At 45.6% G+C, this 20,122-nt stretch overlaps 1 protein-coding gene across 7 annotated transcripts in view; it reads right to left on the reverse strand.

Annotated features, from left to right (window-relative positions):
- Positions 1–17,064, reverse strand: part of IL1RAPL2 (interleukin 1 receptor accessory protein like 2) — a 372,128-nt gene extending 355,064 nt beyond the window's left edge. Inside the window, exons 1-2 of one of the 7 annotated variants that reach the window (XM_057425173.1) lie at positions 9,314–9,463; positions 1,541–1,677 (exon numbers count right to left, since the gene is read on the reverse strand). The gene's annotated coding sequence lies outside the window, so the exon portion shown is untranslated. Of the gene's footprint in view, positions 1–1,411; positions 1,678–7,210; positions 7,285–8,532; positions 8,874–9,313; positions 9,467–16,950 lie in introns of those variants that run through there. The other 6 variants (XM_057425172.1, XM_057425174.1, XM_057425177.1 and 3 more) reach the window with 6 other exon arrangements.
- Between the last annotated feature and the right edge of the window lie 3,058 nt (positions 17,065–20,122).

Consider the following 20,122-nt stretch of genomic DNA (forward strand, 5'->3'; position numbering starts at 1 on the left):
CTAAGCCTGCCAAGGATCCCAGCACATCTCCCAGCAGGACCAGGCTCTCAACTCCCTCCTCCGGGCCATTCGCTCACCTATCAGGCAGTGGGATGGACGAGACTAGAGTCAACCCTGTGCTAGACCTACCAGCACTTCTGGAACTGAGCATCTGTGATCTGATGAAGAACATGAACAAAACTATGCTAGCTTGAAGAGACATGAGACAGGATAAACCAGTTGGAATTCAGTATCATTTTTTAACAATCAAGGCATTTGCCTCCAAGCAGGGTTGACTAACTTTTCCTCAGAGGCACTGAGCTGCATTCCCCTGAGGAGCCGCTTACTCCAGTGCTGCCAACTCCAAGCAGCTGTGAGTAGGGGCGCACAGCTGTAACAAGAAAATAGTACTATACTACATACAGCTCACAGGAGGGGGACCAAGTTTAGGACTATTCCCGGAAGAATGAAGGAGACATCTTACTTAATAAGTATATAGACATACAAATTACAGTTAACTTGCCCAAGATCACCAAGTAGATGGAAGAGAGACACAGAATAAAGTGCTTGAGAATGCTGAAAGAATCACTAAGCAAGTTAATCCAGCCCTTGCTGTGACCTGCCAGGCTGCATTTGTATTGAGGTAAATAAAGGGAGGTTGCTACCATCAGAGGGACAAATACAGGAAAAACAAGGTGTGACAACTTTACCCTTCATCATTCCACTGCTAACAAGGCCAACCCTTCCCTCCGCATACTGCTTGATGCTACAAACCACAGAATTCAGGCAGCTTTCCCAGTCTGCTGTAAGCATGCAGTGATTACAAGCAGACCAGGCTGTGATGCAGCACAAATTCTGTTTTTCCAACACAAACTCTGACTCTCAGATACTGCCTAATGCCCTTCACCTGTGTTGACAAACTTGGCTCTGTCTTCTGAGTCCTCAGAAAACAGGCTTTGGGAAATGGTGTCCGATTTTGTTCATGTACTGCTTACTGTCCTTCTAGCACCCACTTCAGTTCATATAGCTTCCCTGACTCAAAAGTATTTCAAGTGACATCGTGAGAAGGAGGCACTCAGAAACAAGGAAACTGGAGCATTAATATTCTACATAAAACCCAGCACTGACATTCCCAAATTCCTCCTTTAAACATAATTTAGTTTTGCTGTAATTTCTACTACAAGCTTTGTTTATATCGTGCTCCTGTATACGAGAAAGCAAGAAATGAGAAGTGGTGCATGCGTGCACTGAGGCATACGTCTGTGCAGTGCAAGATCTGCTGACACACCACGAGGCTCTTTAGGCTCTGGTTTCTCCACAGAAGCTGCAATGCAGAAGGTGCTCATTAAAAACAGCAGCCGCCTCTTTAGTGGTTTCCGATTGTCAGGTTTTGGTGCTCAGAAGTCTCACAAAAATAAATTACAGTTTTTACCCTATACATGAAGGATGAAATGGCAACAGTAATTCTTTCATTGTCTTTACAGTCTGTTAGATGGGGACTTCTGCTCATTTCTTTTCAAACCATTTCCTCACTCCACTTTTCAAGGCTTTCAATTCTGACATGAACTTTTCTCTTGGGTCTTTTCTTCTGCCAACACACTGCACTTGGAACTGTTTATTACTGAAAGAATTTTCAGTCTATCCAACATTCTGGATGGAAGCAATCCACAATGGGCACCAGCCCTTTTTTGTAGATACCTTAAATACAAACAAAAACTATGTAAGAGCAGAGAAGCATGCCAGTCCAAATAACATTATCTTCAGCTCTACTTGATATGGGTCACGCAGTGTTCCTCGCTCTGTTGCTCAATGAGCATCACAGAATATTTCATTTTGCCTAATTCACTGTACATCTTCACCAGCCACTTAAGTTGTCATAATACACAATGAACATTAATTCTACAAGGCAGTGTGCATTCAGCATTTGTCTGGCTGGATTTGAGCCTCCACTGGGCTCAGGTCCTTAACCAAGTTCACATCTGGCTCATTCTCCTTGTTGATCTGAAATGCCATGTGAAATGTAAAAGTGAGGTAAACACAGAGGGAACCTGGCAGTGCTGGCATTGTGCAAACTGAGAGTAACCACCAACAATGAGACAACATCTAAAATGTCTGGGATTATTATTGGCTTAACAGTATTAGCTACGTGACAGCAACACAACAAGGAAAGACCAAGGTATTGTCCTGAGGAAGGAAAAGAAACCATAACTAAATATACAGAGCACCTGACATGGTCACAACACCAATCGCAGTGATTCCTCTAAAAGCTGCACGTCTGGGTGCGAAAGAAAAGGAACCACCTGCAAAACTCACAGATATTTCGTTATATGAAGGGAGTAAATTCAGAAACTTAAAAGAACACCACAAGCACCACCCCATAGGTGTCAACACTGAGATTTTGCTTGAAAGATTGTAAAGGTTTCAATTAAAAAGTTTATTATTTTCCAAATAGCAATCATGGAAGATACCAGGAGCAGCATCTCAAACCTTCAAAAGGCATCTTACAGTGTAACACCAAAAAAAAAAAAAGTGGGCTTCAGTGGTAGACACAGAAGAAAAATACTGTGATGGCATCCAAACAATAACTTCTCCCATTAGCATTTCTGGCTGCAAAGAGAAGTTACTTTAGTCATGATAAAGCGGTAATCAGACTCAAGACTGAGTAAACTGCTAGTTTGCCCTGTAGAGAGAAAACTCTGCAAGCATTAATGCAAGCACCTTTGCCTGCAAGAACTTTCCAATCCAACAGTGCCTAAACCAGTGCTCACACAAAAAGTGAAGAGCAGGGAAATGGAAAAATCTCCTGAAATATTCCAAATAGAGATAAAATTCCAATATCTATGGACTGAAAGTGCTAATGAGAGGTGTTACTGATAAGCATACGATACAGGCACTCATCTAAATCTCTACTAAGAAAATGCAACAAAAAAACTGAGCAGCCCATCTTAACAGATCCATGAACCAAAAGAATTAGAACCACTCAGCACCAATTAGCAGATCAAGTACTATCAGCTCACACCACACTCTGACCTTGATTTCCTAAAGCAACTTACACAGAATTCAAGTTCATTATATCTTCAAATTGGATTTTAAATCCCTGAATCATATTCCTCTCTTGTTGCAGCAACTCCTGCACTTGGAAGCAGAAAGCAACTGCAAGGAGGAACAACAAAGAAGCAGGGAAGTTAAAATTTATTTTTTAAGCCTCATGCCCAGCTGCGCCATCAATGATGCACTGATTCAGCACTACCCGGGGTTCTACAGAGAGCTATTGTTCCAGCCTGAACTTTGCAATATTCTAACTACACATCCTAGGATATATGGATACGCTTGTCCAGTATCACAGGTTTTAAATTTGAGTAGTCCAGGCTTTTTACAGACACTCAAAGTGAAATACATGTTGTGGGAGGAGGATTACAGCTGTACTTCAAGACCTCATGGTTTACGAGGTCAACACGATGGGTCTATTAATTTACAGCCTTTTTGTCTCCCTAGAGTAGAGGCTATTAATATTCTACATATATTTACTCCTGCAGATTGTGGTTTAATCAATACATGACTTCAGGCAACATGAAGTACCATAGGCAATGTAAAGACTGTCAGATCCAAGGAGTTCAGGTTTAGAGTGGGGCTTAGCCTCTTAGCACTTTGTAGAAGCACTTAAAGATTATAAAAAAGCCAGCTGGGGGATGAGAAGAAAACATGAAGACAGTCTACACTTGGAAAGCTAAACGTGTACACTTGTACTGGGGAGAGTGATTTTAAGAATCGGCTTAAATCAGCCTAAGTCCCAGAACTGATGCAGTGAGAGCAAGACAGTTGCCAAAGCAGAGTAAGCCACAGCAGTAATTACAGCCACCAGAGAGGAAAGAGAAGCCCCAGGCACACATGACCAGCATGCTTCCTAAATCAAGAAGGCCACTGAGCACTGTCCCAGGAGGGCAGGCAGCTTCTGGGCTGAGAAGAACTCAGGGGCTACTCTCCCAAACGCACCACAGCCAGCGCACCCTGGCTGTGGAGAAGCTCTGCTCAGGGGGAAAGGACTCTGGATCCTGCTTGCTGTTCAGCACTCCTGGGCGGAAAGGCAAGTTGCTGATGAGAACTCTTCAGCTTCAGAGTCACTGATAAACCCTGTAAATTACAGAAAAAAAAACGCGGCTTCATCCGAGTCCAGCTCTTTAGTGGCCAACACCCAGAGCAAACACCACTGCTGAGGTCATGGCCTTTTTCTAGTGCTTTAGATGACCTTGTAAGTGATCAGAAGTCTCCCCTACAGAGACTCAACCACAAAAGGAGAAAGCATTTCAGATTAAAAGAGACGTGAAGGCAATTCTCACCCACAGCAATTTCAAAACTCCCCACTCTTAAACCAATAAGGAAGTAAGTTCAATTCGCACCAGCCTATCCAAGAGATTTATTAAGCCAAAAGATAGATACTTTGCTTCTTTCATACTCATACCAACCTTGCTTCCCAAGCAGCTTTTGCAGAAAAGCTATTAAAAATGAAGAGACAGTTCAAAAAGAGTTCTCAGGCCTGAAAGATAGCGTATCCCTTCTTTTCCCCTCACAGTGCTTTCCTCATTCCCCTTATGTTCCTCAAGGCTTGTTACAAAGGTGCTCAGAACAAAACAGAACTAGAATTTAGACTGAGCTGCCATCTGCATGCTGAAATGTTCCCTGCTTTTATAGAGAAACTGCTTTTACAGCATCTTAAAACAGCCCTCCTTCTGGGAGCACATAGAAGATGGACTGCAGTTGTTACAAGTGTCAGCTGTATTGACTTTATATCTGCTCCTGTATACGTTCATACCTCTGCAGTATTTACCCAATAACAATATTTGCACTATTCATGGCAAACCGAGTCCACATTCACTCCTGCATGTTAATGGAACAAGCACAGAGAACACAACTCCACATGCGATGTCCTTAGAATTGCATTCCTTGATCTCATTCCCAGCCACATGCTTCCCTAACTAATACATAATGCTCAAAGAAGGCAGAATTAACAGAAAAAGATGACATACCAGCTGTTACAGTTCTTACAAAACACCCTTCCACAGTTTTCCACTTAGAAAACGTGGTTCCAGAGAAGCAAGACTGGGCACTTTGCTGTCAGCAAACGCAGTTTGCTTTCAACGTACTCAGCACCATCTCATACTACCTTAAAGTGATAAAGATATTCCTGATGAGAATTTTTTTCCCTTTCACAACCAGGGACTAGCCTTAATTGATATGTATTTTGCTAAATTTGCCTGGATGAAAAGAAGAATTTAATTAAGCAAGCAAACCCGTCAGAATTTGAGAATCATGAGAAACTGCTTCTAGAATATTACTTTCAGGAATTTTGTAGAAATCTTGTAAACAATGAGGTTTGTTCTGATTCAGGCCAAAAACCAAATTAAAATAAATATTTTATGTGCCCTGGTACTGCTCTACCAAATAGACATCCTTGTTGGTTTTAGTGATACATAAAACAGTGCAAAGAGGGGTGGAAGAACAAGCCCTGCAGAACTTCCTAACATGCAGTCTTTCCCCCACCAGCTTTGGCACTGAACATAACACACCTCTCAGTCCTCCACTGAATCCGAAGGGCACTTACCTAGGTCAAGTACCAGATGCTGGAGGAAACCCAGACCATCAAAGCTAGCAAAAAGATTCTCATTATTTTCAGCAAGGGCAAGATCTCTTCCCTTTGTCTTCTTTTCAAGGCTGTTTAAAGGAAGATTTATTTTTAGTTGGACACCCTGAAAAGCAAACAGCCTCTTAAAATGGCTCTTTATTTTGTGATAGAGTTTAAATGTTCACTTCCCTTTCCAGCATGAAAGACCTCCTGATAAACAGCTCAGATTCAAATTGTTTGAGGAAGGCTTAGAAACAGAGAGCAGACACGGTTTCCCATACAGCCCTTTAAGGCTGTTTAATAGTTGTTCACGATTTAACGTCCCTTGATATTTTCAGCTTGAGCCTCAGTTTTAAGTGAGGGATTACTCAGAGCCTGAATGTTTTGGAGAACAGGGAAAGTCCATACATTATAAATGCTTTATTTGTACTTCTTATTGTTAGTACACATTTTCAGCTCTTTTCCCTCAGCCACGCCTGGCAGCTGCCCACCTCAGCCAGCAGAGATAGCTGCCTACATAAGGCACAGAAACACTCCTTGGAACTTCTCCTCCACCTCCAGTCCCACAAGGGCATCTCAACATAAGACAGACAAGATTTGGACCAAACAACCTCTCTCTTCCAAATGCCACTTAGAAAAAAAAACTACTCTCTGTAGCTTTAACTGGGTAATTGTAACATGTACCCTTCTCTCTACAAGAAACAGCTGCGGACAGTCAGGGAACAAATTACTGTCTGCAAACAAACCAAATTCCTTCACAGACCTATCCCACCCAGAAAGCCTCCCCTGCATGCTCCTAAGCAGGCAGAGCATCCCAAGAGGTGTGGGCCTTACATGTTGCCCAATTTGCTCCCCTTGCTCTGTACCAGCCTATGCATGATGCTGGGCTCATCATACACACACACTGCCTCCATACACAGCAGCTGCTCCATACCTCTGGACTCTCCATAGCTCAAGCTTATCATACAGCAGCAAGGAACAGCGCCCACGAGATTCTTAGCCCAGCATACATGCTCCTACCTGCCTCTGCTTCCTCACTCCTCTGGGCTTAAGGCTGCAAAGTCCAGCTTCTTCTAAGGCCCAGGCCTCCAGTCTCCACCACACCAGGAAGCCATCGCCTCCTCCCACTTTTCTCACACCTCCAGACCCTGCCTGATCAGAAGTGACCCGTGCCACAAGAATACTTTCTGCTGAGCTCCCCCCTTCTCCCCAGCAGCCTATGAATCCTTCCTGACCCTCTCAGGCTCTTTCTTGATCTGACTTCTGTTTGGAGAGCATCCAGTCCCCCCACGCTGGTTTCCAACAGCTTTGGCTACTGCACTGCTTCAAAGTGCAGCCACTAGACTGGCAGCCCTGCAGATTAAAAGGCTTTCCACCACTCTGCTCTGCGAGATACCAGGCAGTTCAGACAAAGCCAGCTGATGCCACGTATGCACAGGGGCTCCTGCAATTGTGTGGCAACCACTACAGCTGACTGAAGTTGGCTAAGTACATCAATGTGGCACACCTGGGCTTTTTTCTTACCTCCTATGCAAGCAAGTCTTCCTCCCTTCCCCCCATTTTACTGCTAAAGCATCAATCATCAACTCGACTGGTGATTTGAAGACAAACGTCCCATGAGCTTCCAGGTGCTGTGAAAGTAAAAAGGTGGCCTGCAGAGAGCTCCTGAGCCTCTCAAATGGCACAACCAAGGATTCATCTCTCTTCTGCTCACCTGCAGCCCAATCAGGGCGGTGAGGATAAGGAAGTCTTGCTCTCAACTAACATCCCTGAACATTCCCATCTGAGCACCCCTCTGCAGTACCCAGAAGCAGGCCAGACGTGCATGTACACCCACACAGGCAGGATATATGCTTTCCAGCATCCTTGGACACCAGCTAGAAAGCTTTAGTTCCATAGAGGAAGGTCTCCCCTCACAGACAGATCTGGAACACACCGGAGGTGCAAGCTGCTGCCTAGCAACACTATAGTGCTTCACAGGGAGGTCAGTGCATGCCCCCGTCCTCCTGCTGCAAGAGGTCTCCCATGCACAAGGAATTACCCTCAGAAGGACACAATCCTTAGTAATTCCTTGGAAAGCTATCCTGCACATCCCCAGTTACAATCCCTGCTTAACCATAGACTCATCAAATCCTGAAGATCACTGCCTGTGCCTCAGTGAACTGCCAGAAGACTTCACTTCTTGCATTCACTTCACGTGCATTATATTCCACTGGCTTACAGAGCCCAAAACCTCAAATCCCAGCCTGTCCCTCCATCTCCTCATTAGCCACTTGTCCACTGCAAATGAAGAACTTGACTCACTGTCAGCTTCCTCCCCAGACTTACCTCCTGCCTCAGGTCTGGCATGAGCCAAGCTTTTCAGCCACCACGTCCTCCTCAAAGCTGGCTGCTCCTTCCTTCGGAGGGAAGCCCCTTCCCATGCACTACATAGAAGCCAGGCAGGCAAGTCACCAGCCCTTACAGCTGAGGTACTTGGCAGATAGAACAGACTGCCAGGCAGCTGCACAGTTATATCCTTGCTAAGAGATAACGTCTCCTTTCAAGCACCAACAGCAAGTGTTCGGGGCGAGTGTCTCTCTCAGGCATGACTGCAACCGCACTCACAATGCCTGGACACCCCAAAACAGCCCTTCCCTGCTCCTGTACCAGCAGCTGCTCTTTGTCTTGCGCTGACCTCTAACTATTCCCTCAGAAACCCCAAAACTACGTGCACTCCGATGGCAATAACCTAACAGCCAAAACCCCCACACCCACCCTATAAAAATATGATTTTTTAAATAACCAGAATAAAGCCAAGAAAGTACAAGCACTGCAGAGGAGCATGAGAAAGCGCCAGCTCCTGCCACGATGGGATTTTCCTCCCAGAACAAGCCCAAGTTTGGGTGTTAACCCAGCAGGTTAAGAGGCAGTCCAGAGCACACAGACCTTACCGAGAACTTCGAGAAACTGCAGCTCACAGCATTTTCCACCAGAAACTTTGGATTCTTTGATTCTTAGCACAGACAACAGTCCAAGGACAGGCTCTTTGAAAACAGCTGCTTAATGAAGCTCTTGAGAGGTTTTGTGCCTTTTAGTAGGTTTACGGCAGACCCCAAACGAAACCAGAGAAGCCTCCCTGCCACAGAGCTTTGGGAGGCAGATGGAGACTCCCGACTCACCCAGCATTCAGGACACCTTCGCAGTACCTCAGCGTAGCCAAGCCTCCAAAGAACCGGCACCTTTTCAACAGGCTCCATTGAACTGCGACATCCCAAAAACCGAGTCCTCGCCTTTTGAATCCCGGCAGGAACACTTCTCCCGTCCGCGGCGCTCAGTGAGAGCCCCTCAGTGCTAACCGAGACCTCCCTTCCTGAGGAAAAACACCTCGGACACCGGCACGGCTCCGGGGCCGCCGCGCCAACCCGGACCGCAGCTCTGAGGGAACGCGACCCGCACGGAACACCGCCTGCCCGGGACGGAGAGCGGGAGCTGCGGCCGGTCCTTGCCGGAGCCCCTCAGGAGCAACCGGCAGCAGAGGGTCCCGCCGCGTGCCCCCTCGGCACCGCTGCCCCAGCGCTGAGGGAGGGACATGTCGGCAGCGGCCCCTCAGCCCCGTCCCGCGCGCGGCGGGGGCGACCCCGAGAGGACGCTCCTTGCACCCCAACTTTTCAGGTTTTGAGGAGAAATGTGCAGTTTCGGTGGGCTGAGGACACTGCGGCGTGCAGGGCTTACCTCCCGGCGGCTCCCCGCTAGGTCTCCATTGCCGGCACGGCCCCGTCCGCTGAGGCGGCGGAAGCTGCGGCCGGCGGTGTTGGTGCGGGGGTGGCACGGGCCGCCCGTCTGCGCGGAGCGCGGCTTCCCGCCGCGGCGGGGAACGAGCAGGCGCAGCCGCCCGTCGAGTTGCGGCGGGGCCGCTGCGAGCGGAGCGCAGCGGGACCGGACGGGACGGCGCTGCCCGCGCTGCCCCCCGTGCCGCCGCCGACGGCTCCGCACGCGGCAGGTGCGCCCGCTCCGCACAGCGAGACACTGCAGCTCCCCCTGGCGGCCGCCTCACGCCGCTGCCCGCGCAGTGCCCCGGCCCCACGGCCCCGGCCCGGCACCGCCGCGGGCCCCCGCCAACCGCGCTCCGCACCGCGCTTTGCGGGGAAGAAATGCCAGTGCCAAAGTCCCTAGTGTCCCGTACAGCACTGGCAGAAAAGCGGCCACCGGCACCGGTAAGAGACCCTCGGGGCCAAGCACATTGGCCCCGTCTCGGCCGGGAAACGTCCTGAAAAACGGAAGGAGCTTCAGCAAAGCGCTGCAGAAGCGTAAGGAGCAATCGGTACCTTCAAAACAAGTCTCGCAAGGCTCAGGTCAGGATAGACGGCACTGGAATAGCCCCACGCTAGAGCAGCGTGCGCGGCATCCCCGAGCAGAGCCCCGGAACCCTGCTCCCGCTCCTCTGCCGATGCTCGGCCCAGCGCTGCCCGCACGGCTGTGACAGTTTAACTTGAGTGGGCACAAGAGCGGCTCATCCCGGCGGTTACAGCACCTGCGTTAAGCTGGAAGAAGCCGGTTTCAAATCCACCGCACGTTTCCACACCATCACTAACACCAGTTTAACCAAGCTGCCTTGAACTGAACCAGGTGAAATCTCTCTTCCCTAGCTCTGCTTCTGATGTGGCACATCCATGCTTTCTACAGCTTGGGGTAGTGTTATTTTTAGTTTCCCTGTGCAGCTTTTTATTTGCTTTTAAGTATCTCAGAATAGCTCCATGCAGAATATAATCTACTTGTGGATTTTGCTCAGATTCACAAGAGGACCCAGTTTTGTTAAGGCAACCACGATACAGGCTGCAAATGCCGAGCAACATGGTGGCAAAAAGCTCATAACCCAGACACACGAGCAATGTCCAGACAGTCACAGGAAATATTCTTCCTCAGGAGACCCTCACCATAGCAGTTAGTGTCTCCTCAGCATCCTCCCCCCAGGTCAGAGCAGCTGAGAAGTGCCAGGTTCTGGTCAGCTCCTGCAATGGAGTCATCATCTTTGACATTGATGTCAAAGCCACGAAAGCACTCAGCTCTGCTTTCAGGTCTTTACCCATTATGCAGAGCTGACAATTAGATTGTCTTGTAACCTTTAAAAGAAGCAAATCGGAAGTAGGTGTCACACAGGAACAACAACACTGGTGAGGCCACACCTCAAATCCTGTGTTCAGTTCTGGGTCCCTCATTACAAGAGAAACTGAGGTGCTGGAGTGAGTCCAAAGAAGGGCAACGAAGCTGGTGAAGGGCCTGGAGCACAAGTGTGATGGGGAACGGCTGGGGGAACTGGGGGTATTTAGTCTGGAGAACAGAACCTCAGGGGAAACCTTACTGCTCTCTACAACTGTCTGAAAGGAGGATGAAGCCAGGAGGTGGCTGGTTTCTTCTTCCAAGGAACAAGCAATAGGACAAGACGAAACGCCTTAAGCTGCACCGGGGGGGGGGGGGGTTAGATGGATATTAGGAAAAATTTCTTCACCAAAATGATAATCAGGCATTGGAACAGACTGCGCAGGGCAGTGGTGGAATCACTGTTCCTGGAAGTGCACAAAAGGCATGTAGATGAGGCCCTAATGACACGGTTTAGTGGTGGATTTGGCAATCCTGAAGTAATGGTTGGACTTGATGATGTTAAAGGTGTTTTCCAACCTAGTTGATTCCATGACAAAACTAGCAGCATTTTTAGTCATTTCACCCTTTAAAATCTCAAGTGGAGGAGGTGCTGGGGACAAACAGCACATGGACTGCTTTGTTATGCAAGCTGAAGCCAAGATCAACCAAGGCTCAGGAACACACAAGGTAAATGAGCAAAACTATTGTCATGCTGGAATGTGACAAAAAAAAAAAAATCAATAAACTGGCCCATTTTTACTGCCTGTATGAATCTTTTAACTAATTAGAAAGAGTCAGTATCTTGCCAGGAGACCTCGCTTCTCTCTCTGACACAGACTTCTTCACCAAGATGCTAATACCTTTGCTGCAGTTTATAACCTCTGACACTTTAGCTACTCTTTCATTCCTCCTGGCATGATTACAGTGTAAAAGTGCTTTTTTTTTTTTTTTTTTTAAATTATTTATCAGGTCACTTACTGAAGGCACTTTTTAGCTGAATTAAAAGATTGAAAGCTGAGAAATTAAACTTCCCATGGACTTTGAAATATACACTTAGGTGAAGCTGTACTTAATGATACCATGGATTTATATTTGAACTTTGAAGAGATAAAGCAGTATCATTAGACTTCTTCAGCATTTTGTAATACATCAAAACCCCTTAATTATTATGCTACGATCTATGAATATGTACATTGCTCATAAAAAAAGACCATACCACTGACTAGTTTTTTTTAACTAATTTTGTTTCCCTTATTCTGATCTCATCTCAGCCTATTGAGGAAAATAATCCATTTCACAGACAAGAGTAATGCGACATACAGCTGTCAATCTTCCAATAAGCTCAGTATGAAAAGAGGAAGGTAGCATTCATGGAGCTGAATACGGAGCAGGAATGATCCACTGTGATGGTTTAAGCCCAGCTGGTAACTCAGAACCACACAGCCATTCACACATCTCCCTCACTGATAAAAATGGGAGAGAAATTATTCACACTGTCATACCTGTTTATACTAGGAAGGGATGTCCTAAGAGTTACTGATGAACTTGGGCAATGTCAAGCAGTACATCTGTGGAGAGCCAGAAACTGAATCCATCACCTGGAATCCCATTTAGTTCTCTAATCTTTGGTACATTAAATCTCTCCATTCTTTCTGCTAACCAAATTATTTCACAATGGGGTGTTATGGAGCTTTAATCTAATGCCAGAGAATGCAGTGAAAAAGACTTCTCCACTGACTTCATTCAACTTTGGAATGGCCCCCAGGTACAATTCCTTAATCAGTTTTAATCAATCTTGCATGGATTCATGCACATCCCTTACAATTATTGTGGCTGAACATTCTCATCTGGCTGCACACTGGTTTGGGCTGGGATAGAGTTAATTTTCTCCACAGGAGCTGGCATGGGGCGATGGTTTGGATCTGTGCCAAGAACAGTGCAGATAACACAGGGATGTTCCTTACTGCTGAGCAGCGCTTACACAGGGTCAAGGTCTTTTCTGCTCCTCACCCAACCCCACCAGTGAGAAGGCTGGGGGTGCCCCAGGGGTTGGGAGGACAGCAGGACAGCTGACCCTGACTGACCCTGGGCATATCCCAGACCATGTGGCGTCATGCTTGGCATGGGAAGCTGATGGAGAAGGAGGGATGTTGGGAGTGATGGCATTTGTCTTCCCAAGTCACTGTTACGTGTGACATCCCTGCTGTCTTGGGGATGGCTGAACACCTGAATTCCTTGTCTGGCATTGCTTGTGTGTGTAGTTTTTGTTTTACCTATTAACCTGTCTTTATCTCAACCCAGGAATTTTCTTACTTTTACCCTTTCAATTCTCTCCCCTGTTCCACGGGAATGAGAGAGCAGCTGCATGGGGCTTAGTTGCCAGCTGGGATTAAACCACAACAGAATGCCAGTAGCAGAGACTGTCCTCCCAGCTGCTCTCTTCTGGCCTCCAAACCATCTCTGGGTCTGCCAGGTGAGTGCTTTGCACTCTGTCCTGCCTCAGTCAAGTAAGATAACTTCGTTTTGACTTGAAACAGCAGAAATTGTAAAGCTCCCATCTGAGCAGCTTGCTTGGCAGAGCTGGGGTACAAAGTGAGCAGCATAATTTAGGAGACATATATTGCCCTAATAAACTCTGCCACTAAGAACAGCTAGTTCCAGAAGTGACCATTGTCCATGGCTATCATCAGGAGACCCTCAGTCTTGCCACAGACCTCTGCTTCTGAATCTCCATGGTTCTCACATTTTTACTGCCTGAATGGGAAGACACCAGGATGAGAACATTTACAGCTATGTAATGTCCCATTTTTTGGCTTTATGTATAGTATTTTGCATATAGCAGCACAGAGTCAGGTTTGATCTTTAGGAAGAATGGCCAGATGTGAAAACTATGTGTGTTGTATATATGCTTCTCAGAGGTGACCCTGCGATGACCATCCTAAGCAAGAGGAAATAAGGCTGAAAACTAGGTCCATCTCTCTGAAAACACCATCAAGCCTTCCTAGCAATTAATTTCAGCAGACAATGATGCAAAGCTGATAGATAACCCACCTGCAGCGAGGCACAAGCACCCAGCCTCCCGAAGACCAGGTGACAGTAACAGATCATCAGGGCTGCAAATCTGTAGGTGCTGCAGAGCATCACCCACTTCCATGCTGCATCCACTGTCTCCAGCCACAGTCTCCTGCTGCCCAGGGCCCCATGCTCTCCGCATGCTGCTCTGCCAGCAGCACCCACGTTGCTGGAGCAGAGAGAGGCGGAAGCACTGATCCACAAGGATGTGAGATGCTGATGCTGCAACAGCCAAGCACGGAAGGGAGCTCATCCCAGAGATTTGGCAGGGCTGCATTTACAGAGGACAAAAGCCAAAGCAGAAAGAGCCTGTTGTGAAAGGAATGAGGAGGACATCAGTGGCCAGGTAACACCAAACAAAGGATAAGCTATAGGAAGGAATAAACTGACAAGGAGAAAATCTTTCCTGGCTGGTAGCAGCCATGATTCTGATCACCGCTTTTCAGGAGATAAACACAGAGCTGCATAGTAACATATTTCCAGTTCAGCTTTGCAAAAAGAGAGTTTTAATAGGGTGCCAATTCCCTTCAGTTGGAGGGACTCACACAGTAATGTCACTGCTATTGACTAAAGGTGCACACAGACAGTATAAAGCAGCAGTAAATGCCAAGATTTCAAAAATCATTTTGCATCTGACATTCTCCTGGGTTATTTCATGTGAAAGATAAATGCACTATCTTCCAAGCAGTAATCTTATTTGGTACCTAAAGCATATCCAAGCAGTTAAGTTTGGAATAGGGTAACTTTCTTGCTTTTATGCTTGAAGGCTGAAGACAAAATTATTAAGCATTTCGCATGTACACAGTGTAAGAGGACTGACTGCTCTGCATAAATATATGGATTGGAAAATAAGAATTCTCTTCCCCAAAGAACAACATGACAGGCTTACAACAGAGGTAACATGTTCATGCAGGAGGCATTATATTTTTGTAAAAGGGTAAAAAGCTACAGCATATTGACTATTCACCTGTCCCTCTTGACTGGCCAACAGCAGAAGTGGAAGCAATGTTAGGGATTAATTAAAATAAGACACAAATCTTAACTTTGCCTTAACCCAGCAAACAGCTAAGCCTGTTAGGAAAACTGCTCAAATGGAGAGCTTTTTGTCATGTGCACAACAGTTTGTGGAGCAGGAATGTAAAATCCACTAACAGACAGTGGAAATATGATGCACTTTCCCTTTGGGAATTTCTCAGACAAGTCTAAGACAAATGCTGCCTTTGACTATTTAATTCACTTTTTGATGGGAGAACCACCTCTGATGAGCATCAACGACATCCTAAAGCATCCTATCAGTCATAATAACAGAAAAGTCTTTCATCAGCTCCTCATTTCTCTTCTCTTCACCTCCTTTCATTTGCTGTATCTACTAGCAAAACTGTGGTTGGCAGAGACACAGAGACAAAAGATTAAATGCAAGTTGTGCTTGTTCTAACCTCTTGTGGGACTTAGAGAAGCTAATCAACGTTGGATTCACTTGTATTCCACAGATCATTTTTGTTTGGCAGCATCTAATCATAATTGCAAGAAATCCCACTGGAATACAGTTTGGCAAACTCATCTTGGAACAGCTCATTTGGTGCAAACTTAGATTATGTTTTAACTTCAATGATAAGAAATTACTGAGAAGATGACGAGCACAGTTAGTTTTAGATGCCATGAGCTGAGGAAAAAGAGGTAAGTTACCTAAAATGATCCTATCATATTTTGAAAGTTTGTCCTCATAAAATGCAAATTTCTGCAAGTGGATGGTTTGAAAAACCTAGTTTAAAAAGTAAAAGGAAATAAAACACAGAAATCAACAAATACTGATGTCAATCTTCTATGTTTTCTATTACAGCTTTCTTTTCCCTTCTCCATTTTTTACTGATGCTTCTAGAAAAGAAGAAATTTATGCAGCACTTTCTTTACTTTTTTTATGTTTGTAGCAAACAATAGAACTTTTAAATCTGGTTGTAAAAATCATCCTGGTTTGCATTTCTGTTCTGCTCAGATTATCATAGTTTGGGCCACAAAACAGAGCAAATCATAACAATGAAGGGAAGGGTACAATAAACACTTTGAAACTCTGGACTGATGTCAAAACCCCTTAAGTTACTTTTCCAGACAGAAGCTACACATATTTGGGGTAGCTTGTGTTTAGCTGAATAATGGATTTCCCAGGTCAGCTGGCAAAAGGAAAAGAAAAATACTGTTTCAGGTGAAAATTAGATGATAGAGTTTTAGAGGGGAGAAATGTGGTAGAAAACAATGATAATAAATTTTAAATGTTGTTTCGTATCCTTGTTCACACATAAATAAATGGTGTATTATAACTACTTACCCACGTCACACTGTAAACAAGTGTCTCTTTCACGCTGACCAGCAACACTACTAAAATGTAAAGTTCAAGGTCAGATTCAGATTCTAGGGTGTGATTCTTTTGCTTCCCAGAAAGATAACTGGGCTTCAACCCAAGTAGAAGCTATGGACTAGCCTAACATTCAGAAAAAGGAGAATTTTGCTGTTCCCACTTATGTCTGCACAAGGGTCCTCCCTGGCACTGAACACTCACATGCTGCAGTCGCTGATGGGCCTGCCAGGGAGTGGAGAGAGAGCCAAATGTGTTCAATGACCTGCACTGTGTAGCTGCAGCAGCACAGCTCCCAGCCAGGGTAGCTCACACCAAGCTCCAAGTGGGGACGGTTGGACAGGGAAGCTGCAGTAGTCTGGCTTGGCTTCTCTGAGCACAGCCCACAAGCCAGAAGTATGGCAAAGAGGCTCATACGCCAACAGCCCTTCTCAAGCCCTCACTTCATCTCGAGGGCAAATATAGGCACAAAGATCCTCTAGCTTTTATGCAACATAATACTTGGCAGAAAACAGGTTCCTTTGTTTTCTGCAGGGCACATACATGAAATACATTTGGCAAGAAAAAGGTACTGTACACCTACCCGTTGCCCTGTCAGGCTGCTCCAGTCTACTTGAACAGTGTGACCTGTTTGAGTAGTCCTCCAATTCATCACATCAGCAAGTCAGTTCTGATGTCAGTATTTCAAGGTCTCTTTAAGCATCAGTGACCATACCCTATGCATGAGATCAGAAAAAAAAAAAAAAGCCACTATATCAGGAGCAGTCAACAAAGCAAAGATATGCTAAAACACTTTTTCCAGTCTTACCCAATTTATTGACTGGTAATAAACACTCTTCAAGACATTTGTTTTCAGGTTGTATCATCCTCTGTTGTCCATGCATTCTAAGGCACTGAATTCCTCTCTCCCAGTACATCTGCAAAGAGAAACATTTATGGAAATAAAGGGATATGATTTAATCTCATATTCAATGACTAAACCATGGCTTTTGATACAGCATTTTGGTTTTTTTTTTGCTATGCCTAAGCCAGTCCTGCCCTCCAAGCTGTCTCAAAAGCAATGAGTGTTATCAAAGACAAACAAAACAAGCCAGTAGAACTGGAGCGAACGGCTTCAAAAACACCTTTGATTGCCAATGCTTTTGGCTTGTGATAACACAGTAATATTCTAAAATTGGCCTGAATTTCTGTAAGAAGCTGTTTATCATTTTTCAGACTTGAAGGTTTCTTACCTAGGTAGAAATGCCGGTACTTGGGAATACCAAGCACATTAAGTGCTACTCTGTCTTGCAGGAAAAGCAACACGCATGCTTAACTTCTATTTTCAGTATTAATACTCCCTGGCAGAAAGCAGGTGGAAGACAAGTGCAACAAGCCCAACAACACTTCTCTGGAAGGGTGAAGACAGACTTGGTCAAACACTGAACTCAGCAAACATCAAGAGAAACACAGTGAGTGTGCTGGGGAAAGGTGGGAGCAGGGGCAGGGAAAGGGCTACAGGGAGCACCATAATTTCACTTACAGGTGCCCTGAGGATGACTCAGTTTAAAGACTACTTCAACAGTACATTCAAGAGCAACAGCCTGACTTGAAAGCTACAGACCATTGATTGACAGCTCTCTTAAGTACATTTCAAGTCCAGTTCCCTTCCTAAATCCTCATGTTAAATCCCTGGACTCGGTGCTTCAGAATGGCAATGCTTTGCCTACTGAGGGTACCCTGGAGGTCACTGTCATTTCCCCATTCCTTAGAAAGGTACTATGACAATGTCATGGTCTCTGCAGGGATCTGAAATCACTGAATCATGTCCTCTCTGGAGTAATAAGAACCATAATATCAGAAATAGCATTTTCTACAGTGAAAAGGGAAGACAACTTTTAAGCGGTCCTCAAATTTACAGAAGTGACTTTTCCACTGCTCCTCTGATAGAGCTTGCCATTTCTTCCTCTGCGTTATTGTCACCACAAATCTGGCACAACTCAGACAGCAGAAGTAATCCTTTAAGAGTAGTGAACGCAATATAAAATGTTTTCAAAAGTTCACAGATCAAGGTTTCTTAAAAATAAAATTGTAGAGCAAGAATCAGCATTCAAGGACAGTCAGCCAGATGTCTGAATTATGTCCTGCCTTTAAAATATACAGTGGATAATAGTTTTTAAATGGTCTCTGGAAAAGCTGCTATGTGTACTGTACCTTGACATTAAGCCCACAGTAAAGTACTTACCTTCAGGATTCTCCCCGTTTCTAGGTCTTTTGTTCTGCTTCAAACTAATCAGAGCAGCTGCTCCAGAATGTAAAAGGAAAAAAAAAAAAAGAAAACTTATGATTTACTGCCAGACCCCCAGTGAGCAAAGGGCACACACCCATCACTGCAGGCAAGCACCACGCCAGCAGAAGAAAAATGAATCTGAGCAACAGAGGAAAGGCGAGAGGGAGTGCGCTAGGCAGGGAGCTCGTATGCGATAGCTCATTAATGTGAGTGTGTACAAGGCCTGTCTGACATCAGGGAGGTTGTTACAGGATTGCAATGGCATTATGGCATATATATACAGACAAAAGAAGTCATTAGCTTCAAAGAACCACTTATTTATCCCTTTCTGTAAAAAGCAGTGGGCCCTGAGCTCATAAAGCGCATAAGCACATTCTCAGCTTTGCCTCTTGGTGGATCCAGACCAAAGTGTTTGATCTTGACAGCACTCCCTGAGGCAGCAAGGTCTCCTGCATGGGTGAGACTCCTCCATACAGACTCTTCACGCAGATACCAGCAGGTTACTCATTTACAAGAGCCAGGGTGCTTGAAACAGCACTCAGTTCTGCACAAGCTGGGAAGGAGAGACTGAGTATCTTCTGTCACTTCCATGGGCAGCAGAATACCTTGGGGTATTCATTCAGCCTGGTGTCCTTGCTGCAACAGAAGAACCTCAAAACTCAGCACTAGTTTCTTCTAGTTCCAAAGATTTTCCTTATGATTGCCTCAGGACTTACATCAGAGCTCAATTTTCACTGACTCATTCCTTTATGAAATTCTCCACTTATCTGCCATTCTGCACACACAGAGCTGGGGCTATTCCCTCTCCTCTCGTCTCATTTGTGGGCAGGCTGAAAACAGTTTGGCTTTGCCTGTTACATGAAGATCTCTTTGATTGCTTCTTAGGAAGTTCACTCTTGGCAGATTCTTCAGTTCTTGGCTGGACCTGACAGCTGATCACTAGCCTGGTTTGAATACGTGGCCACTGCAGAGCTAGGCCATTTCTGTGTAAGATCCTCTTTGGGGACCACAGAGATCCCTTAGCAAACAGCAGTACCTTTAGACCTCACCTGCACTGCCATCGGTCAGACATAACTATTCACATTAGGGGTTGCACCTTGGTTATTTATTGAAGTGAAGATTTGCACCACTTTAGCAGTGAACAAAGTAGAATAAAAGAAACCTGACGACAGAAAAGCATGGGGGAGCCACATGAATGCAGCTGTGAGGCCAGCCCAGGCAGGAATACCATTTCACACTGCCCAGGGACAAGGCTGCAGCTTCACAGTGTCCTATGGACATGCATTCGTCTTCCAGCACATCCAGCCTGCAGCAAACCCGAGGATACAGAGGCTTACCCAGGCACTGCTGAGGGTAGGGGCTTCCTGAGACACCTCCAGCCTCTTCCAGTATGACTTGTTCAACCTCTGCTCCAGCCCAAGCTGAAGATGGTGACAAACACCACTGTGCCCCTGTCTGGAGATGTCTCCTCCAACACAGGAAATTCAGCCTTGTGAGGGAATGCAGATCTGGCCCCTTAGCATGTCATCTCATGTTTTTCACTAGGAAATTCAGATTGCACATATCTAATTAATGGAAAACAGGGATAAACAAGCAGATTGCTTGCTTCAATTATGTGCACAGCGCCTGTGGGGTTACCATTTAAAAATCACAAAGAAATAAAACAGTCAAAATGAGTAAAAAGATGTAGACAGGAGTATACAATCTGCAG

This window comes from Pezoporus wallicus, unplaced genomic scaffold (genome assembly GCF_028554395.1).
Source record: "Pezoporus wallicus isolate ANWC-B61680 ecotype Strahan unplaced genomic scaffold, APGP_CSIRO_Pwel_v1 scaffold_6445, whole genome shotgun sequence".
Taxonomy (NCBI): Eukaryota; Metazoa; Chordata; class Aves; order Psittaciformes; family Psittacidae; genus Pezoporus; species Pezoporus wallicus.